The 23,749-nt window shown below is 51.5% G+C and overlaps 1 long non-coding RNA gene across 1 annotated transcript in view; it reads right to left on the bottom strand.

Moving 5' to 3' along the window:
• Positions 1-21,622, bottom strand: part of LOC140393588 (uncharacterized) — a 134,863-nt gene extending 113,241 nt beyond the window's left edge. The window contains exon 1 of the long non-coding RNA XR_011935681.1: positions 21,522-21,622. This is a non-coding gene — a long non-coding RNA (uncharacterized lncRNA). The remainder of the gene's footprint in view (positions 1-21,521) is intronic.
• Between the last annotated feature and the right edge of the window lie 2,127 nt (positions 21,623-23,749).

Raw genomic sequence — 23,749 nt, forward strand, 5'->3', positions numbered from 1 at the left:
AGAATGTGTAAACTCCACATGGACAGTGATCCAGGGCCAGGATTCAAACCCGAGTCCTCAGCGCCGCAGTCCCAGTGCTAACCACTGCACCACATGCCGCCCTGCCTGACCACAGTTGATTAACACAAATAGAACTGTGGCCACAGAAATACCCCCCTGAACACAAGTGGTGGTGCTAGTATGAGGGCTTCTAACCAGCAGATGGTCAGATCTCAAATGAGACATCTGATCGTCAGAGTAAGTAAGGTATGGGCTGAGCATGGAACTGGAGAAACACCAGGAGATTCAGGACCCTACTCCTGGGCTAATCGCTTACCAATGCATTCCACCCTTGTGAGGGTCACGAAAAATCCAGCACGAGTTTTTAGAATCAAAAGAAATAACTTTATTTGCAATTACATATATACAACTGCAGCAGTACTCCACCGCTGCTCACTCCTCTCTCTAGCTGGTTCCACACGGGTCAACTCTATTTATGCAGGTGATTCTGCTAATGATTTCTCCGCCCCCCCTCATTGGGGAAGCACATACTCACGAAGGATTGTGGGATTGCCATTAGTCCCCAGCCAGGTTATATCATCCCTCCCCCACAAAGTCCGAGGACTCCACCGAAGACCCTGGAAAAAGGAGGGCGTCGGACTCGTTTTGCCGCAGGGCGGACACCATTTGCATGGGGGGCTGGATCGGGCGGCGTGTAACGAGACAGAGAACGGTGCTTCCGCAATGAATGGCTTAACGGTTGAACATCCACGGCCCGTGGGCCCGTGGACTCCCCCTCGGATGCGTCCTGTGTCTCCATCTCGGAGTCGGAGTCCACTGCCTCCGTAATCTCGGTGTCCCTATCTCCACACGGTTCTGCAACGACCTGCGCAGGCTTTGAGTGCGGCACCAGAGGAAGATCGTGAGGATGATCCTCCACTGTGTCTGGTCTCTGCGGCTGTCGAAGTGAGCCCCGGTGGTGGGGAATCTTTGGAAGAGGCGGCCTTCTGGACCGAACGTGCTCTACATGCTTGCGCTGGAGATGACCCTGGGCTTGCACCTGGTAAGAGAAAGGGCCCGTTCATCGAAGGATAATGCCAGGGACCCACTGGGCACCACCAGCAAAATTTTGAACAAACACCGGGTCACCAGGCACAAACTGCCCAATCGGCCGATGCAGAGAAAGGCCATGCCCCTGCCGTTTGTGCCAGTGTCCGGGAAAACCATGTTAAGGCGGGTGCTAAGTCTCCGGTCCATTAGCAATTCCGCAGGAGCTACCCCAGTCACCGCATGTGGAGTGGTCCTACACAAAATCAAAAAACAAACTCCTCATTGTGAAAGGAGTGTTGTTGTCCGTGATGAGCATCTCGGGGATCGCCTCGGGGGGCTGTGGTAAACCACTGTTGCACCTGTATTAGATGATGTACAGTAGGACCTGTACTACAGGTTCGCCGGTCATCCCTGCCTGTATAAATATGCATGTCCTCCAGCCAGCAGCCATTTCGCCAGCTGCTGTGGGAGGTCACACATCTGATAGGAATAAAGCCTCAGTTGGATTCAACTACCGTCTTTGTCCAATTGATCGTGCCTCAATTTATTGCTATCAGTTTCTAAGGATGGACCTCCGTATTAAATCGGATCGCCTGCAGCTGGATCCTCACTCAAGCGACGCCAGAAAGGACTTCCAGCACTGGCTAGCTTGCTTCGAAGCGTATATCAATGTGGCAACAACCCCTGTTCCGGAGGCTCAGAAGATTCAGATTTTATATTCCAGGTTGAGCTCCAAAGTCTTTCCGTTAATCCAGGATGCGCCGAACTACGCCGAAGCCATGACTCTACTCAAGGACAACTACGCACAGAAAACGAGCACGCTCTTCGCCAGGCATGTACTCGCCACTCGCCCTCAAATCCCTGGTGAGTCCATAGAAGACTTCTGGCGGGCCCTAATCCCACTAGTCCGGGACTGTGACTGTCAGGCTGTTATGGCCACGGAACATTCAGACCTCCTTATGCGGGACACTTTTGTGACTGGAATTGGGTCAGATCTCATATGCCAGCGACTCCTAGATGGGGCCACGCGCGACCTCGCAGAGACTAAAACGCTAGCACTCTACATGACAGTCGCCCTGCGCAACATCCAGTCCTACAAACCCCAGCCGCGCGGCCCACCACTCCTACGCTTCGTGGACCTCACAGACAGCCGCCCCACCTGGGGCGCTGCCCACCCAATATGTCTGCGCTGCACACCAGCCAGCGAACCCCGGGGGCCCCCGATGCTATTTTTGCGGCCAACAGAAGCACCCCCGCCAATGCTGCCCGGCCTGCGCTGCCCTTTGTAAAGCCTGCGGGAAGAAGGGCCACCCGCGCAGTAGCCGCTATCGCCCCCACCCCCCTCGGTCACGGACAATGGGCGCCGCCATCCCCCCCTCAGACCACGTGCAGCCAGTGGGCGCCGCCATCTTACCCTCCGCGCAACACGTGTGTTCCATGGGTGCCGCCATCTTGTTCCACCCCCGCAACATGTGTTCCATGGGTGCCGCCATTTTGTAACCCTCAAGATCTCCGGGCACCGCCATCTTGTCTACCCCTCAGCACATGGGCACCACCAACGTTCCAGAACCCGGGCTCACCAGTCGCCCCATTACCCGACGACCAACCAAGACTCGCCTTCATGTCAATCGACCAGTCTCATCCGCATAACCTGACCAACGCATCCACCAGCGTGAAAGTCGACGGATAGATAACCTCCTGCCTGCTGGACTCCGGGAGCACCGAAAGCTTCATACACCCGGATACGGTAAGGCGCTGCTCCCTCATGATACACCCCGCCAACCAAAAAATCTCCCTGGCCTCCGGATCCCATTGCGTAGCGATCCGGGGGTACTGTACGGTCACGCTCACAGTCCAGGGCATAGAATTCAGTGGCTTCCGCCTCTACGTCCTCCCTAACCTCTGCGCTGCACTAATCCTCGGCCTGGACTTCCAGTGCAACCTCCAGAGCCTAACTCTGAAATTCGGCGGGCCCTTACCACCCCTTACTGTGTGCGGCCTTATGACCCTAAAGGTCGACCTACCTTCCCTCTTTGCCAATCTAACTCCAGATTGCAAACCCTTCGCCACCAGGAGCAGACGGTGTAGCACAAAATCTGCCCTACTCCGTCGAGGAAGTAAGGACAATTACCAGGGACTGCCAGGTCTGTGCGGAGTGCAAGCCGCACTTCTACCGGCCCGACCGCGCGCGCCTGGTGAAGGCCTCCCGCCCCTTTGAACGCCTCAGCGTGGACTTCAAAGGCCCCCTCCCCTCCACCGACCGTCACACATATCTTCTTTGTGTGATCGACGAATACTCCAGATTCCCCTTTGCTATCCCATGCCCTAACATGACATCTGCCACCGTCATTAAAGCCCTGAACACAATCTTCACTCTGTTCGGTTTCCCCGCCTACATCCACAGTGACAGGGGACCCTCATTCAGCAGGGGTATCGCCTCCAGCATAACGACAAGCTATAACCCCCAGGGAAACGGACAGGTAGAAAGGGAGAATGGGACGGTATGGAGGGCCGTCCAGCTGGCCCTACGGTCCAGAAACCTCCCGGCCTCACGCTGGCAGGAGGTCCTCCCTGATGCACTCCACTCCATTCGCTCATTACTCTGCACTGCCACGAACAATACACCCCGTGAATGTCTTTTTGCCTTCCCCAGGAAGTCCACATCCGGGGTGTCGCTCACGACTTGGCTCGCAGCTCCGGGAACCGTGCTTCTCCGTAAGCACGTCCGACTCCACAAGGCGGACCCGTTGGTGGAGAGGGTGCACTTGCTCCACGCAAACCCCCAGTACGCCTACATGGCGTTCCCTGAAGGCCGCCAAGATACTGTCTCCCTCATGGATCTGGCACCAGCAGGCTCCACCCCCATACCCCCTCCACCCCCGGCGCCACCCTCCCCTCTCCCGTCGCTCCCAACAGCACCCCCCCCAGGACCATCCGTCCTCCCCCTACCCACGCCCGACGATGAAGAGGATTTCGGCACGCTCCCGGAGTCACCATCGACCAGATCAGCACCAACATCGCCGACACCACTGCGTCGCTCCCAGAGGAACATCAAGGCCCAGGACCGGCTAAACCTCTGACCGGTCCACCGGACATCAAAGGACATTTGTTTGCTCAAATCTTGTAAATATTAACTCATTGTTGTATATAGTTATCCACCACCCCCACTGGACTCAATTTTTAACAGGGGGTGAATGTGGTAAACAACTGTTACACCTGTATTAGGTGATGTGAGGTAGGACCTATACTACAGGTTCGCCGGTAGTCCCTGCCTGTATAAATATGCATGTCCTCCAGCCAGCAGCAATTTTGCCAGCTGCTGTGGAAGGCCACACATCTGATAGCAATAAAGCCTCAGTTGGATTCAACTATCGTCTTTGTCCAATTGATCGTGCCTCAGGGGCCATGCGTACTGAAAGACAAATGCATCTTTGATCATTGCGCAGGACATTGTGCCTACCATCTTATGCACCTTTAGCCATTTAGACTGGTCATCGATTAATAAGAGGAACATGGATCCTTGAAAAGGGCCGGCGAAATCCACATGCAAGCGCGCCCAAGGCCGCCCTGGCCATTCCCAGTGATGTCGGGACGCGGCCGGTGGAAGCTTCTGATGCTCCTGGCAAATGGAGCAGTTTTGGGCCACCTTCTCAATGTCGGCGTCGAGGTCTGGCCACCAGACATAACTCCGGGCCAACATTTTCATTTTGGTCACACCCAAATGCCCAACATTTTCATTTTGGTCACACCCAGATGCCCATTGTGTAAGTCCTTTAGTATCAGCTCCTGTCCTTTTTCCGGGACGACCGCACGCGTCCACCACAAGAGGATACTGTCTTCACCGCTAAATTCTAACAGCTTGGAGCAAAATGCCCGCAACTCGCCTGGGAGCTGCCTATGCTGCCCACCGTACAGGACTATGTGCCAAACCTTCTTTTTTTAATTGGGTTTTTGAATAAATTATATTTACCGTTATGTGCACAAAATAGAATACATATATATACATAGAAGAGAAGGGAACACGCACAAAAAACAAAACAACCAACACCAACAAAAAAAGTTAGAATCAAATAACTGGTAGGGTATTATGTGCTAGCTCAACAACAGCAGCTCTATACAATTGGCAGTATTGTTTTTAGCACATAAGTAGGCATCTGTTTGTGGGGGGGGGGGAAACTGGGGGGGTACACATACATTTGGACACCGGGGAAACAAATACAGAATAATTACAGAGGGCAATACGCGATCTGGTGTTGGTGTTGTCGCTTGCTTCTCCCGGACGGTTTTCGCTGCCGTTGTCGTCTCGCGATCACCTCCGCTTCAGCCGTTCGTCCCGTCTTTCGCCCGGATTTTCCTTGTTCTCTGCTCCTGTAGATGCCAAGTTTGTTATTGTTTCCCGTGCCCTCCTTCCGGCTGCCATTCCCTTGTCTCCCCCACCCCCCACCTCACTGGTTCCCCTCTATTGTTCCCTGTCTCCTCCCTCTCCCCCCCCCCCCCCCACCCCTCCGTGGTTCGCCTTTCTTTTCTCTTAGGTTTAGCTGCTATCCCCCTTCCCCCCCCCCTGCCTATCCCTCCCTCCCCCGCTCAGCTGATTCTTGGCTACTTGGCTATTCTTCTGCTTGTTCGTTGGCCACAAGCAGGTCCCGGAACAATTGGGTGAATGGCTCCCACGTTCTGTGGAAGCCGTCGTCTGACCCTCGGATGGCGAATTCGATTTTCTCCATTTGGAGAGATTCCAAGAGGTCGGACAGCCAGTCTGCAGCTTTGGGTGGTGCTGCTGACCGCCAGCCGAACAGGATTCTACGGCGGGCGATCAGGGAGACAAAGGCAAGAGCGTCCGCCCTCCTCCCCAGGAATAGATCTGGCTGGTCTGATACCCGGAAGACCGCCACTTTCGGGCATGGCTCCACCCTCATCCCCACCACTTTGGACATTGCCTCGAAGAAGGTTGTCCAGTACCCCGCAAGTCTGGGGCAAGACCAGAACATGTGGGCGTGGTTGGCCGGGCCTCCTTGGCACCGCTCACATCTGTCCTCCACCTCCGGGAAGAACCTACTCATTCGAGGACTTGTTAAGTGGGCTCTATGTACCACTTTTAGTTGCGTCAGGCTGAGCCTTGCCCACGTGGAGGTGGAGTTGACCCTATGCAGTGCTTCACTCCAGAGTCCCCACCCTATTTCAATCCCCAGGTCTTCCTCCCATTTCTTTCTTGATGCGTCCAGTACGGTGTCGGCCCTTTCTATCAGTCGGTCATACATGTCGCTACAGTTCCCTTTACTTAGGATGCTTGCGTCCAGTAACTCTTCCAGTAATGTCTGCTGTGGCGGTTGTGGGTAAGTCCTTGTCTCCTTTCGTAGCAAGCTTTTGAGTTGCAGGTACCTTAGCTCGTTCCCCCTGGCTAGCTGGAATTTCTCTGGGTCAGTTCGTCCATTGTTGTGACCCTGCCATCCGTGTATAGGTCCCTGACTGTCAGTGTCCCCCCCCCCCCCCCCCCCCCCCCCCCCCCGTCCTGTCCCCACTTTTTAAAGGTAGCGTCGGTCAGTGCTGGCGTGAACCTATGGTAGTTGCAGATGGGAGCTTTGTCCGACATTTTGGTCAGGCCAAATTGCTGCCGTAGTTGCTTCCAGGACTGGAGGGTTGCTATCACCACCGGGCTGCTGGAGTGTTTATTGGGTGGGGATGGGAGCGCCACCGTGACGAGGGCCCGGAGGGAGGTCCCCATGCAGGGGGCTTCTTCCGCGCACACCCACTCGGCTTCTGGCTCCTTGATCCATCCCCTTATTCGCTCGGCCATCGCCGTCCAGTGGTAGAATTGTAGGTTTGGGAGGGCTAGCCCCCCCCCCTCGGATTTTGTTTTTTGTAAGACCTTCTTTGGGATCCCAGCATTCTCCCCCCCCCCCATGATTAGTTTGTCCAGTGCTTTGAAAAAGGCCTTGGGGATGCGGGGGGACAGTGGGCATCCTTGTCTGGTGCCCCTGTGCAACTGGAAGCATCAGGAGTTGGTGCTGTTGGTCCGTACGCTCGCCATGGGAACGTTGTATAGGAGCTTTACCCAGGAAGTGAACCCTGTTCCAAGCACGAACCGCTCCAGTACCTCTATGAGGAATTTTAATTCGACTCTGTCGAAGGCTTTTTCTGCATCTAGGGAGACGGTCACCTCTGGTGTTCTCTTCCCAGAGGGAGTCATTATCATGTTCAGCAGACGCCTGATGTTCGAGGTTAGCTTCTTACCTTTGACAAAGCCCGTCTGGTCCTCTGCAACCACTTCTTCTAGCCTTTTGGCTAGGATTTTGGCCAGTATTTTGGCATCTGCGTTCAGCAGTGAGATGGGTCTGTATGACCCACATTCCGTTGGGTATTTATCTTTCTTAGGTATCAGCGAGATTGAGGCCTGTGCTAGCGTGGGTGGCAGTGTGCCCCTAGCTAGCGAGTCTGTGAACATCTCCCGCAGGTGCGGGGCCAGTGCTGTCGCAAATTCTTTGTAGAGGTCCGCCGGGAACCCATCTGGTCCCTGCGCCTTCCCCGCCTGCATGGAGCTAATGCTGTCCATGATCTCTCCCAGTGCTAGTGGTGTCTCCAGGCCCCGTTTTCTGCCCTCTCCCACGACTGGTATGTTCAACCCATCAAGGAACCGTTTTATCCCAGACTCCCCCATTGGGGGCTCTGAGGTGTACAGCCCTTGGTAGAAGGCCTTGAAGGTTTTGTTGATCTTTTCTGGCTCTGTTTCTAATGTGCCTCTGGTATCCCTGATTTGTGCAATTTCTCTGGTGGCTACCTGCTTTCTCAGCTGGTGTACCAGCAGGTGGCTGGCTTTGTCTCTGTGTTCGTCTAGGGTCCCACGTGCCTGCCGGAGTTGAAGCACTGCTTTCCTGGTGGAGAGAAGATCAAAGCTCCTTTGTAGCTCTTTCCTCTCCGCCAGGAGCTCTACGGTCGGGGCTTCGGAGTATTTACGGTCTACCTCCAGTACGGAGTCGACCAGCTGCTGCCTAGCCGCCCTTTCCACCCTATCTCTTCGAGCTTTGAAAGCGATAATTTCCCCTCTTACTACGGCCTTTAGCGCTTCCCAGAACGTGGAGGGTGAGACCTCCCCGTTTTGGTTGTTCTCCATGTACTCTGCTATGGCCTGTGATATCTTTTTGTTGAAGGCCTTGTCTGCTAGTAGGGCAACGTCCAACCTCCATGTGGGGCGTTGGGCCCTGCCCGTCTCCAGCCTCATGTCCATATAGTGTGGAACATGGTCGGATATCACAATTCCGGAGTATTCCACTTTGTCTATCCCTGGAAGCACCATTTTCCCCACCACAAAGATGTCAATTCTGATGTATACGTTGTGCACTGGGGAGAAGAAGGAGAACTCCTTCTCCTTTGGGTGGGCGAACCTCCAGGGGTCCACTGCTTCCACCTGCTCCATAAAGTGACCGGGTTCCCTTGCCATGCTTGAAGTTTTCCCCGTTTTGGAGCTTGATCTGTCAGTCGTTGGGTCCTGCACACAGTTGAAGTCCCCCCCCCCCCCCCCCCCCCCCCCCCCCCGGTGGACGCGCCCCTGCCCTCCGGGGTTTCCCTTTGCTGGGGGCTGTCCAGGATGGCCGCTGTCACTGCTCTCTCCATGCGGTCGGGTCCCTGCGCTCCGGGGTTTCCCTTTGTCCAGGGGGCACCTGACATGGCCGCCCACTGTGTATCCGCCACGCGGGTAGCCCCCTGCACTCTGGAGTCTCCCTTCGCCCAGAGACCGTACTGGGTGGATGCTTGCAGCGAATCCTTGTTCCGAGCCTTTGGTTGTGGCACTTTGTAGCTCTATTGTTATTCTCTTTCTCGCCTTGTTTGTCGCTCCTTCCCGGTGTCCCCCCACCCCACCCCACCCCCGGTCCCTCCCTCTCCCCCCCCTTTCTCTCCCCTTTCCCGTATACCTCTCTTTTGTCCCTCTTTCCCCTGCTCCTATCCCCGTTTGCTCTCCCATCTCTGTTGAGTGGTCCCCACCCACCCACCCCCCCCTCCTCTGCCTGGTGCCGTCCCCCCCTATTGGGGGCGTGCTGCGGCCCTGCTTTGTTGCATACCTTCGGCGCTAGCTCTCCTGCTAGTGCGGTGGCCCCCCTCTCGGGAGTTACTGTCTCGTGTCTCCCTTGCCCGACCTCTACGGTTTTCTGCCTCCACTTCCGCCGTCCTACCCTGCACCTCTCTCGCTTGCTCTCCCTTCTCCACTACTCTCGTTCCCTCGTGCTGGGGCCTGGTCTCCCACCTGAAGTGGCCCCTCGGGTAGTGGTTTGCTTTTTGTTCAGGGTGCGCTTGCCGTGGCGGAGGGGTTGGGGGGGTGGGGTGGGGGGGGGGGGCCCTGGCATTAACCCCCCCTCCCCCGTTGGCGTGCTGTTGCCCCTTCCCAAGGGCCAATTATTTCTACCCTTGTTGTTGGTTTTCCAGCCCATGTTCCTCGACACACTTGTTTGCTTCGGCGGGGGCTGTGAAGAAGTATTCTCTTTCTTGGTATGTGACCCAGAGTTTCGCTGGGTACAGCATACCAAAACGTACGTCCTTCTTGTGAAGAGCTGCTTTCGCTCTATTGAATTCGGCCCGTCTCCTGGCTAGGCGTGTCCCAGTGTCCTCGTAGACTCGAATGAAGTGTCCTTCCCATTTGCAGGTTCTGTTTTGCCTGGCCCAGCGCAGGATTGCTTCCCTGCCTTGGTACCGGTGCAGTTTAGCTATAACTGCCCTCGGATGATCCCCTGTCTTGGGCTTCGGGCGCAGCGACCAGTGTGTTATGTCCATTTCTGGTGGGTTGGGGAAAGTTTTCCTCCCCACTAAGTTACCCAGCCATGTATGCCGTGGGGTTTCTACCCTCGATCCCCTCTGGAAGGCCCACTATCCTTACATTTTGCCTTCTCCAGCGGTTTTCCTGATCGTCCACTCTGCCCTTCAAGCTCCCCTGCGTTGTGACCAGTCTCGCCACTTCCTTCTCCAGGGCCGTGATCCGGTCGCTCTTGTCAGTCGCGGCTTTTTCCAGCTCCTTAATGGTCGCCTCTTGGGCTTCCAGTCTCTCCTCTGCTCTGCCGAGGGCGAGCTGCACCTCCGCTAGGGCCTTTGCCGTTGCTGCCTGCACCACGGCCTCTATGTCTGCCCGAGCCTCTGCCTTGTTTTCCTGCTGATGTTCCCTCAGTGCCTCGGCAAAGGCTGCCTTCCACTTCCAGTTCCCCCCTGGCCCCGGGGGGAAAATGCTCCTGTCTGCCCAGTTCTTTTTGTTGCGGAGAACCTTCCGTTCCGCTGCTTCATTTGCCAGTTAGCTCGTCTGAGTGGGCTCGCCCATGGCCCCTTCTGCTTCCGGTGCCCTTTCTCCCTCTGCTTTGGCTACCTTCTGGCATCTTTTTTTCCCCCCTTTTTTTTCTCCCCCCTTTCCCTTTTCTTTTCTCCCCCTTTTCTTTTTCCCTTCCCTTCTCTCCTTTAACACTTCCCCCGCCCCCCTCTTCGACCCCTTTTTCAAAAAAAAATGTTTTTTAAACAATTTTTAAAAGAAGGAGAAATAATTTTTTTTTTCTTTCTCGTTACAAGTTTCCTCTTCAAAAAGTTTTTGGGGAAGTTCTATTTATTTTTTCCTCTAACTCACCCACACGCCGGGTCAGGAGGGTTGAGAGAGAGAGAGGCTTCTAACTGGGCCGGGTGTCCTCCTTTGTTCCACCGCCTGCCTCGTGGCTGCCGCCGGGGGGGGGGGTGGGTCGGTCCCCGCTGCTGGCTCGGTCCTAGGTAGGTCCCCGCGTTCTCCTGCCGTGCGGGGGGGGGGGGGGGGGGGCTGGCTCAGTGCCCGCGTTCTCCTGCCTCTCTATGTGCTTAACCTTTGACAGGACTGGATCCATCTGGGTCCACTCAAGGATCTGTGATACCGTGACAGGCAAGGCATAAAATTTAGGGTTGCAACCGGGCATTGGGGTCGACATGGGGCCAGTCGACAAAGGCAACAGGCTCAGTGCATCGGCATTCGCTATCTGGGTCCCTGGTTTATGCTCTAGAGAATACTCGTATCTAGCGAGCAACAAAGCCCAGCGCTGGATCCGTGCGGAAGCAATGGACGGAATTGGCTTATCCTCTCAGAAAAGTCAAAGCAGAGGCTCATGATCAGTCACGATAGTGAAGTGGCGGCCATAAACATACTGGTAGAAGCGTTTCACCGCAAAGACCACAGCCAGGCCCTCCTTCTCGATTTGTGCGTACTTCTTTTCCACTGCAGTCAATGTGCGGGAGGGGAAAGCTATCGGCCGCTTGGCTCTGTTCTCCACCTTGTGGGACAGGACAGCCCCAATACCATATGGGGATGCATCACACGTGATGAGCAAAGGTTTTTCAGGATCATAGTGGGTTAGTAACCCAGACGACGACAATTGTTGTTTTACCCGCCGGAAAGCAGTTTCTTACAGCTGACCCCAAACCCAGGTGTGATTCTTCTTTAGCAGAAGGTGCAATGAGACCAGTGTAATTCCCAGATTGGGGAGGAACTTCCCGTACGTTTACGAGGCCAAGGAAGAGCGAAGATGCGAAGTGTCAGTCGGGGCGGGGGCCTGTTGAATTGCGCGCACCTTCTCTGCTACAGAGTGCAAACCTTCGCGATCCACCCGATAACCCAGGTAGGCTACTTCCTCCGCCTGAAAGACGCACTTTGGACGATGTAAACAGACTCCAGCCTCTGAGAAGCGTCTAAGGACAGCCTTCAAATTTTCCAAATGTTCCTGCTCTGACGACCCCGTAATCAAAATGTCATCTAAATAAACAGCGACACGTGGTAAACCTCTCAAGATGTCCTCCATGGCACGTTGAAAGATAGCGCAGGCAGAGGATACGCCAAAGGGCAACCGTGTATATTCATACAGGCCCCTGTTTGTATTGATAGTTACATATGGCTGGGAGGCAGGGTCCAGCTCCAACTGAAGGTAGGCGTGACTCATATCTAATTTTGTGAACGAGAGTCCGTCTGCAAGCTTCACGTGGAGATCCTCTATTCGGGGCATTGGATATCGGTCGAGGCGGGAAGCTGTATTCACTGTACGTTTATCGTCGCCGCACAAGCGTGGCATCTGGCTTCATTACAGGTACAATTGCCGTTGCCCAGTCAGCGAAACGGACAGGCCTGATAATACCCAAGGATTCAAAATGAGTGAGCTCCGCTTCTACCTTCTCGAGCAAGGCGTAAGTCACCGGGATCACCTGGAAATAGTGCAGCGTGGCTCCTGGTTCAACCAGGATACGGGCTATGGCCCCGTTTATCTTCCCCAAACGGGGTTGGAATACATCTGGGTCCTGGTACCTCCATCAACCCCCCAGAAACTGTTTGAAGAATGTGCTGCCACTGCAGCCACAAATGGCGCAACCAGTCCCAACCCAACAGGCTGGGCCCGTGGCCGCGCACCACGATATGCAGGAAACGCCCTCCTGACGTCCATTAACAATAGGGATCATCGTAGTTCCAGCAATATCCAATGGTTCCCCCGTGTAGGTGGCCAAACTGGCCTGTGTATTGTCGTGTTAGGTACACTGATATAACACTGGCTGCAACTGGATGCAGCATAGATCAGAAAGATACTCCAGACCTTGAAGTTAGTTCAATCAGGTTTATTGAACTAATAGCACAGTTCTCTGTGAGTTCGACTCTCTGCTAACTTAAGTGTGGTTACTCTGTCTGACTGAACCAGACTAGCTCTTAGCCACGTGGTGGGGGTGTGAGATTGTAACAACACCCTTGACTGACTCTCTAGATGTTCATCAGTGGAAAGAGGTGGAGTGTGAGTGCCTCGTGTCTTTTATAGTCAGATCCCACCCCTGAGTGTCCTGCCTGCTTATTGGTCATGTCCTGTTCTCTGTGTCCATTAGCTGCTTGTCTGTATATCATTATGTGTGTCCCCGCACATCATGACATGTATCAGTAAATGCAAGAGTCTGTGTACCCTGGTTGATGTGGTCAAATGTCCTCTGGGCAATCAGGGAGACTGCTGCGTCAGTGTCCAACTCCATCTCAAGCAGGTGACCATTGACCCGTACTGTCACCTTAATTGGGGCCATACGGGGAGCTGCCACACAATGCAGCTGCAGGCAGTCATCGTCCATCTCCACATCCTCGGGAATAGTTCCCACAGGTTCATCCAAATGGAAGATACGGCCCCTGGGCTGGCCCCAGTTTCTGTCGGAATGTCGGCGCCTTTGGTGCCCCCAGGCCGGGCATCCACAATGGGGTCGGCGCCCACAAGTCGACACTGACATGACTCCTCATCCATTGGCTCTGGAGAAGGCTCCCTTCGGGGAGGAACGTCCAGCGACCACTGGCATCAATCCGGACACCGCCCCGCCCAAGGTACGGCAGGGGTGCGGGGAGCAGCTTTTGGACCTTCATTCCCTGTAGCTCCTGCACTCCCCATTCTGCGCTCTCTCGGGACAATACTATCTGAATGGCCTGTTGAAAAGTCAATGTCGGTTCGGCTAACAACTTTCTCTGGGTGGCCGCATTGTTAATACCGTAAACCAAACGGTCGCGTAACATTTCTGACAATGTCTCACCATAGTTACCGCAATCCTGCGTAGCCTGGATAGAAACTCTGCAAGGGATTCTCCTGGGGTCCTCTCAGGGGTATTAAATTGGTAACTCTGAACTATCGTGGAAGGGCTTGGGTTAAAATGTTGCCCCACTAAGGTCACAAGTTCATCAAACGTCTTAGTGTCCGGTGCAGCTGGGTACGCAAGGCTCCTTATCACCCCAAACATATGCGGGCTACAGGCAGTGAGCAAAATGACCATCTGGTGCTCGTTTTCGGTGATGTTATTCACCTGGAATTAGTAACACATTCATTGTGCGCACTGGTTCCAATTTTCCAGCGCAGAATCAAAGACATCCAAATGTCCATAAAGAGGCTTGGTGCAACAGAAAAAAAACCTTCCAAACTGTATCCAACAAAACTCCAGGGAGGTGGCTTCAGCAGCGTAGACAGCTAGCCACTTTAACCCTTGTCGCCAGTTTTGTGGGGGCCAAGAAGAATCCAGCACGTGTTTGTAGAATCAAAAGAAATAACTTTATTTACAATTACATATATACAACAGCAGTACTGCTCATTCCTCTCTAGCTGGTTCCACACTGGCCAGCTCTATGTATGCAGGTGACTCTGCCAATGATTTCTCCGCCCCCCTTATTGGGGAAGTTCATACTCACTAAGGATTGTGGGATTGCCATTAGTCCCCAGCCAGTACTAATCAGGCAGGTTATAACAGCCCCCCCCCCCCCCCCTAACAATCCAACAAGCCCCAGGTTCTCTACTGAAGACTGACCTCACACTGTCCAATGCCAACAGGGTCTGTTGCTCCTGTAGTAGTTTATGGGTCTGTAGTCATCTAAGATGGCCACCTGCAAAGGACCATGGGAATTATGGCCAACCCAGGACTCAGACAGATACACAGCCTATGTGTATCTAAAACACAGTTAACCAGACCTGACCGAAACCCCCGCTCGTTTACATTTTAATGGCCCATTTTCCCAGGACAATAGAACTCCAATCAAGCAACCGGTACATCCACAGACTGATCGGTGCCACTCCCCTTGCTCAGAAAGCACAACTGCCAAGGTCAGTGACCGCTAAGGACCTGCCCAGCTACCAAGGCACCCGCCCCTTTATTGGCCGAAATCGAAGAGAGTGATCAGAGCCCTGTCGAAGTATTGGGTCCAAGGTTAAGGACCGCCCCAAAGAGCGCAAAATCCCAGGGGGATAAAAGAGAGTGCAGCCATGTGTTCTGTCTCTCTTGGATCCGGCCTGTGCCACCCAATTGCAGCAGGAACAGCCAGCCAAGTTCAAGACCAATGATCGCTACCTGACGGATGAGCCCAGCAGAGACAGAGCCACTTTCTTTGAATCAGCCAAGTGAAATCCAGATAAAGGCCTTTATCCATTTGCACAGTGCCGGTCGCCCTGAAGTTAAGTCTAGGTTATTGTAGCTGATAGGTGTAGTTTGACTCATAGTAGATATTGTGTTTGCATGTTGAGATAATTCTTGTGTATGTAAATAAACCATCTTTTGAACTAACTAACTGGTTGTGTGGTCATTTGATCGGTATAAGGGAAAGTCTTGTGGTTCACCGAGATAAATAAATAGAGCAACGTTATTGGTGATCTCTACGGGACTCGATTAGATTGTCACTTCGAGAGAACCCACAAACTTTGAATCCAATTGCGAGAAAGAGAAAGAACCACAAGTGCAAGTCCCATATCGACCAAATAACCGAATTTCGGAAGTGTGTACTAACCCACATGTGTACCTAACAGGAAGAGTAAGGTAAACTCGTTAGAATTGTGTACAACTATCGAGAGATTGTGAGCCGGAAAATAGCTTAAGCCATACCCGCTGTTCAAATCGCGGTCTTATTCCCCTGTCCCAAATTAAAAGTACAGAAAGAGATAAAAGAAGTAATGGCCACTAAAGCAATGGAAAGATTGATGAATCCACAGGAACCCGAGGTCGCAGTGACCAACAGAGCAGAGCAATGCTCCATATGGGAGGAAGAGTTAAGGAAATACTTAAATGGGAAAGGATGGCCCCTTTGGTCGAATTTTTGCGCTAATGATGAGTCAGGTCTCTGAATCATAGGACAGACTTGGTGGGAGGACCTAAGCGAGGTTCACAAGAAAAACGTAGGGAAAGTCAGAAAGCCGATGGCAATAGTGTCCTGTTGGGCACAGTTGTGAGGCACAGAGGAGGTTCCATAGCCAGTTAATTGAAAAGGAAGAAAAGAATGAGGGAAAGAGTAACGAATGCGAGAAGATAATTGAGCAAGTCCGGGAACAGTTAGCAGCTAAGGACAAGGAAATGGCCGATGTAAAACGCGCACATCAATCTTGTCTAGTTCACCTTAGTAGCTTCCACACCCGGTATGATAAAGCTTACCAAGATACACAGCACGCAGTCCTGGTAATAGAGGAAACAGAACAACAGGTCGCCCAGCTAACTAGCAAATGCACAGATTTAAAAGCAGCTTTCAGAGCGTTCCACAACTCCACTAAGGAACAGAGGCAGAGTACCGTTGACCATGCTAAATGTCGACAGAATATAGAAAAGTTACAGTCGCTACTCTCAGTACAAAATGGCTTCAGGTACACTTTCGGGCAAGATTTAGATGAGGAAGATGTTCCCGATTGGCAAGAGTTAAACAAAAGCACCCAAAAATATGTAGAGGACACGGGAAATCAAAATCGAACCCCCCACGCACCAAAAAGAAAAGCACCCGCAGCACCGACTGCACAGGCAGCACACACCCACACTCACAATTCGACCTCCATGAATCCGGTTACCACACAACGTACGTCATTGGATCAGGAGGAGCCTGATATCGTTTACACCACCCCACTATCCATAACTCAATTAAGAGACGCTTGCACGAAAATTATTCCAGTCCAGCCCACCGCAGACCCGCACAGCTTCTTTGAGGAGTGCGCCAATAAAAGGTTATGTACGGCCGAGATGAGAGAGAGGAAGTAAAGCTAATAGTTATGAGCCTTAGCCAGTCCGTAAGGTCAGCTTTGCCAGAACCCCAAAATGTAGCAGGAGGAACCCTACAGGAAATGAAAACAGCCATATTAGATGCCATTGGGTATAACAAAGGAGATCCAGTCGAGGGTTTAAATCACTGCAGGCAAAATAAGGGAGAACACCCGACCGCGTTTGCTGGTCGTCTATGGATTCATTTCATGGCAGTCTACAGACAATTGAACCGCGCACACCTAAATGAGGAGGACACCACTAAATGAACCCGCACCTTAGTCTCGCATGCCACAGATGCAGGTCAAAAGGCTTGTGTAAACTATGACCCCACAGACCACACACACAATGAGGTTTGGGTACTTAAACGACTTTCTAGAGCATGGGAACAAACCCTACACCGACGGACAGATCAGGATGATATAGAAGCAAACATGCACCCAGTTAGGACTAGTCAGGGATCAGCATGGATAAACGAGGGTAGAGGAGAAGTCCAATATCCCAGGGAACCAAACCCAAGGGAGCAATACACAGGATAGCCTGCTCCACCTTACGTGCCCCGAGGGTCATGTTACAAATGTGGGCAGTCAGGACACTTTGCCCGAGATTGCAGGAGACCCCCCACCACCAGCTAGACTAGCCCACAGATATGAAAGAGAACACCACCCACAGCTCCTACAAGGTCCCAGCTGCCCCAAGCAAACTGTGAGTGCTTACCCGCCACTTCTCATGGCAGGGACACCTCAGCAATGCCACTTCATTTTTGTTTCTCTCCTCCTTCCTCTCTTCTTCAGTCACACTACACCAACTCTGAGGTGTTGGGTGCTCTGAGGTACAGACGAACCAACACGGTTGCGATTGGTACAACACAGTTTTATTCCAACCAACTATTTATACATCTGACTTGGTACTCAGCACGTTGTGACTGTGTGAGTGTCTTGCTAATGAGGTCCTGGCCCTGTGCTGTCTCCAGATGGACTGCCCAGGAAGTGTCGTGTTTCTTGTCTTATACTGTGTCTGCTCTTATCTGTGATTGGCTGTCGTGTTATGTGTGCTAATTGGTCCGTTGGTCTGTCTATCATTATGTATGTGTTATGATGTATGTTTGAATATCATGACAGACTCCATATGCTAGTTACACCCCAGGCCAAATGTGATTGCGGCTAACAAATATATAAAATTGGCCGCCTTGCAATTCGGCTGGTTAAGCAAAGCCTCAACCTCCCATGATTGTGATTTAAGACGGAGACTGGTCGAAGAAAGTGGCCGACCACTCCCCTCATCGACCACAAGCTGCGAGAGTCTCTGTACTTTAAAAATTTGCATTTCTTGTCTTTCCAAAATAGTATTTTTTTTAAATGAGGGAGTCACACATGGGGCCAATCATAATGGGTAATTGGAGTAAGGAGAGAAAGACTAATAAAACGAGATATTAAACAAAGATAATAACAGATACTATTCTTGCATCCACAGAATTACACGGAAAACAAACAACACAGGACAAAGCAAGGACTACTGACATGCGTTTGGATCATCGCTGAACTTCTGCAACTGCGTTCGCAACGGACTTTTGTTACAAACCCCACACCAGCCCTGAACACTACCACCCAACAGACCATCACCAGTCTGAACACTACACCACACATAAAGATAGACATGGAAACCCCCACCTGGTGTGAAAACATTGCCAAATGGAACCCCCTTTCATACATAGTAGAGGCCCTTCTAGTAATTGCAATAATCTACAGTGTCATTCAGGCACTCCAACTCCGTAAATGGTGGGCAAAAGCCTCCCGCTCCCCGATATATACAGTCCGAGCCCCCTTCTTTGGAATTCAACAAAATTGAACTCATGTAACAATCGCTGCTAAAAATAAACCATGTACCTCTTTAACTTTATTAGGATTAAGTAGAAATGTGATGCTGCTGTTTTAAATTTTGTACTGTATATAAGTTCTTTCATATTCACCAGCAGCATGAGAGTAGCTTAGATAGCGTTAGCTAGAGATCAACTGTGCGGATAAATTAAATGTTTTATAGTGGCCTAAATTATAGTAACCGTTAGAGATTAATTAATTTATGAATGTATTAATGGAATATTAGGTAAATGTCCCAAACCATCAGATAGAGTAGAGTAGACCCCTGCCTTGACCAAGGGTGACCGGTCTACCAAGGTTGAACAGGGATCAATAGTGTGATCTACCACACTTCGCGTTCAGGATCAAAAGGACGGAATGTAGCCATCTAAGATGGCCACTTGCAAGGGACCATGGGAATTATGGCCAACCCAGGACTCAGACAGACACACAGCCTATGTGTATCTAGAACACAAGTAACCAGACCTGACCAAAACCCCCGCTCGTTTAAATTTTAATGGCCCATTTTCCCAGGACAATAGAACTCCAATCAAGCAACCGGTACAGCCACAGACCGATCGGCACCACTCCCCTTACTCAAAAAGCACAACTGCCAAGGTCAATGTCTGCTAAGGACTCGCCCAGCCACCAAGGCACCCGCCCCTTTATTGGCCGAAATCGAAGAGAGTGATCAGAGCCCTGTCGAACTATTGGGTCCAAGGTTAAGGACCGCCCCAAAGAGCGCAAAATCCCAGGGGGATAAAAGAGAGCGTAGCCATGTGTTCTGTCTCTCTTGGATCCGGCCTGTGCCACCCAATTGCAGCAGGAACAGTCAGCCAAGTTCAAGACCAACGATCGCTACCTGACGGATGAGCCCAGCAGAGACAGAGCCACTTTCTTCGAACCAGCCAAGGGAAATCCAGATAAAGGCCTTTATCCATTTGCACAGTGCCGGTCACCCTGAAGTTAAGTATAGGTTATTGTAGCTGATAGGTGTAGTTTAACTCGTATTAGATATTGTGTTTGCATGTTGAGATAATTCTTGTGTATGTAAATAAACCACCTTTTGAACTGACTAACGGGTTGTGTGGTCATTGGATCGATATAAGGGAAAGGTTTGTGGTTCACCAAGATAAATAAATAGAGCAACAGGTCCTGTTACTATGCATTCCACACCCTAATGTATAGAATTCTATACCTATTTACTAACTTCAGTTTATTCCCCTGGAGGATATTCTCAAACTATGGATCATAACATGCACTCAATGAATACCTGATCTGATACCGTGCTCTGCAAAAATATCATTTGAAATCAAATCCTGAAAAGAGTTTCCGAATGGTAAGGATGTCTCCTTTGAAGGGATCTTGATGATGTAAATATTTGCCCCAAGAGTGATTTTAGCCTCTCTTCAAATGGTGTTTTGAAAAGGACCCCATGGCAATATTCCACATTCAATTAGTTTGCTGGACCAGAAACTCAGGTTGAAACTGGCATCTAGTCAAGCTTTCCCTGCAGTTCAATTAATTGCAGATAGCACACCAGAGCTTGAAATATTGTATTTACTATTTTCCTGGAAAGAGAGCATACTTGTTTAAAGCAGGCTGCCCAATGCCTTGTGCTCTGCCCTTTCCCTTGCTTGCTGCTGTCTAGACTAGCTGGAGTCTGCATAATCGACTTCAATGGCTGCAAAATGCACACAAATGAAATTCAAAACATTTGCCACACAAATAAAAGATGATCATATTTAACAAGCTGCAGCATTCTGCTTTTGTAAATCTTTCCAAAATAACCGAGTTGCTGTAATCTGCTTTAGAGTCAGAGTAACAACATGAAGATTAATTTGATGCAAGTGAATTTTTCCTCTCAATTCTCTCCTGAAGTCAATGATTTGTTGAGTCTGCAATGGCAGTGGGACAATTGTGAGTAATGCATGCTTACATTTCTGATTGGCACTGCGGGTGGGTCAGGCAGCCTGCTTGACAATGCAAATATAAAATTCCAGCAAGAGCTGTAATTCCCATATTTGGCGAAAGACTATACTAAACAATGCAGTGATAGAACATGCTGCTTGGTAATGTGGAGAAGAGTCCGATTAGCCGAGTTAAACATTCACAGTAAGTGATCTGCTGATCTGTATTGGGTGGGCTAGGTGCAGGGCACTCTGGTGTGGGGTGGAGGTGGGAGAGAATTTGAAACATTCAGCTGCACAAGGCAAGTGGTTGTGTACGGAGTCAAATGTTGTTTCAGTTTTTCTTGAGATTGTAGTTATTTTCTAGTTATTTTCAGCCTTTCCAAAAGCTGAATCGGCAAAGGAACCAACTGGGAAATCATGAAGGAAATTTAAACTAATTGCAGAGCAGGAAATGAAGCTTGGAGGCAAGCTGATTTGTAGCACGTCTCAAACCTGAGTCATCAGGGAATTGTAGGTATTAGTTTAACTGTACATTCAGTTCCAATCACTGATGTTTATATGATTGCATTTCTTATTTGTATTTTTATTTGCCAATTTGCAGCCTGCTATCTTCCCTTCCCTGAAGGGGTTTGTTGGCAGTCATCTGATTCCCCCATTGAAGTGGCCAGTCTTTGAGGATGAGGTTAGATAATAAATATTGGGAGGCAATTCACCGTCTCTTTGGGCACTGTTCCAATGCTGCTCAATGCAGTCTTCAGAAATGGGGTGCATGGATTGATTAGAAAAATTGACTCTTTGGCCTGCTCTCCCTGTGCATGTAATTCATGTCATAATATACACCAGTATATCATGGTGCAGCCACACACTGATGGACACACAGTGGGACCAATCAACATACACAACACCGCAGCCAATCACCAGTGAGAGCACACGCACTATAAAGACAGGGGACATCAGAGTTCCCGCTCATTCGAGTAGCAGCTAGCTAGGAACACAGAGCTCACAGCCTGCAACATAGACATTCACCATTTGCTGAGTGCATCAATTGGTTAGGACAAGGCAAAGGTCTTTAGTTAAAGCTGGTATATTTACCCACAGTTCAAGTATGTTTAAATAGTTAACCTTTCAATAAAATACTGTTGCACTACTTCAAGTGTTGGTGACCTGTATACGATCCACAACACCCAACACATCATGATACCAGGAGTGGTTGCATACTAGCACTTCTTAGACCTACCTGCAAGTGATCTGCCTTCCGCCAGCATTCCGTCATTCTGCAACATGGACAACATCAGCCCGCCGCCGCCGCTCCGCATCGTCGGCAACCTTGGGGCCAACTGGAAGATTGTTTTAATTTTATTTTTAATTTTTTTAATTCTCCTCCATTTTCACATTTTCTCCCACATTTACATCCATCAACAATAAACAATAATCAGCAAGATATGTCAGTCCCCATAATAACAACAACGATCCCATCTACCCACCAACCCCCAAACCTCAACCCGCATGTTTACATAAACAAATGACAAAAGGAAATCAGGGATTACTCGTAGTCACCCTTAATCTTTCACAGCTCCCACCCACCAACCCCCCCACCCCAGGTCTCCAGCTCCTCCCGTCACTGCCTCTTGTAAAACTCCTCCCCCTACCCTCGGTTCCTTCCCCCCCAACTTTCCACCCCGGCTAGACCACTCGGACCCTGTTCTGCCAGGCTCCGATGGCCGCAGCCCCTCCCCCCACCTCACTCCCGTTCACTGGCCGGCTTAAACCAGCCAGCGTGGAGGCCCCCGCCCGGGTCCCTTTCCCACTTGCCCGGCCCCAGGAAAGCCCAAAGATCCCCTTTTAGCACACAAGCCCCGCCGACCACCTACACCCCAAAGAACTCTCATTTCAAGTGAAAGTCCCGTCCCTTCCCTTGTCCAAATATATACCACCTTGGCTCCTTTAATCTCTACACCTGCGCGCAGTGATACAAAAAAGAAGAAAATACAGTCATGAGGTTACATCGGCACATGGCCATTCCTCAATTAGTCAGTTCTGCCACAGTCCGTCTGCTTTGGCAAACTCCTCCGCTGCTTCCGCCATTCCAAAATAAAAGTCCCTGAGCTTGTAAGTCACCCTCAGCTTCGCTGGATATGCAATGCCGCACCGCACCTTGCTAATGTACAGTGCCCTCTTCACCCGGTTGAAGGCAGCCCGCCTCCTTGCCAGCTCCACCGTAAAGTCCTGGTATACACGTATACCAGCTCCAGCCCACTGCACCACCCGCTTCTGCTTGGCCCAGCTCAGGACCTTCTCCTTCACCCTGTACCTACGGAAGCACAGAGTCACTGTCCTTGGCGGCTCACTCGCCTTTGGTACAGGCCTCCACGACCGATGAGCCCGATCCAGTTCATATCGGGAGGGGTCCTCCCCCTCCCCCAGTAGTTTTGCCAGCATCGCGGCAAAATACTCAGTCGGCTTCGGTCCTTCAACTCCTTCGGGCAGCCCCACAATCCTCAAGTTCTGTCGCCTGGATCTGTTTTCCAGGTCTTCCATTTTTCCTCGCAGATCCTTGTTAGTATCCATCACCTTCCGTATCTCTTTCCCCATCGAGGCAAGTTAATCACCGTGCTGCAATAACGTCTCCTTCACTTCCTTCAGCGCCTCCCCTTGCTCTCGCACCTCCGCCACTGCGCTCGCCACCTCCGTCCTCACCGGGGAAACCGCCTCCTCCACCAGCACACTCAAAGCCTCCCTCATCTCCTTCCTCACCGTCTCCATGCATTTCGCAATCTGCGCCAACTGCTTTTCAAATTCCGCAGCCATCACCTTAGTTATTTCTTCAGCCGTAAGCAGTGCGGCCTTCCCTGGTGCTCCAGCCTCCATTTTTCCTGGTGACCCCGCGGTGACCTTTCCACTCCCCGACGGAACTCCAGCTGGTTTCTTTTCGGCCGTTTTTTTGCTCACCCTCGACATTTTTCTTTGGGGTTTTTTTTCCCTCCTGTGTCTTCACTGTGCCACCTCCGTGCCTTCTCCCTGCTTCTGCCGCCTCCGTGGACCCTGGGACCGGGCTTAAAGCCCCGAAATTGCCGTTCCCGAGCGGGGGCCCTCCATTGTGCGGCCGCCTCCCGCCCGCCGTCACCGGAAGTCCCCAACTGGAAGATTTTCAAACAGCGCTTCCAGCTCTACCTCGAAGCCACAGACAGGGAGGGCACCTTGGACACCAGAAAGATTGCTCTTCTCCTCTCCATGGCCGGGGACCATGCCATCCATATTTTAAACTCTCTCACCTTTGCAGATGACGAAGACAAGACGAAGTTCAAGACGGTCCTCCTCAAATTTGACACTCACTGCAGCGTAGAGGTGAATGAAAGTTCCGAACGCTACGTGTTCCAGCAGCGTTTGCAGGGTAAGGACGAACCTTTCCAATTCTTTTTAACGCACCTCCGCATCCTTGCGCAATCTTGCAGCTACGGGCCCACC

This window comes from Scyliorhinus torazame, chromosome 17 (genome assembly GCF_047496885.1).
Source record: "Scyliorhinus torazame isolate Kashiwa2021f chromosome 17, sScyTor2.1, whole genome shotgun sequence".
NCBI classification, from domain to species: Eukaryota; Metazoa; Chordata; class Chondrichthyes; order Carcharhiniformes; family Scyliorhinidae; genus Scyliorhinus; species Scyliorhinus torazame.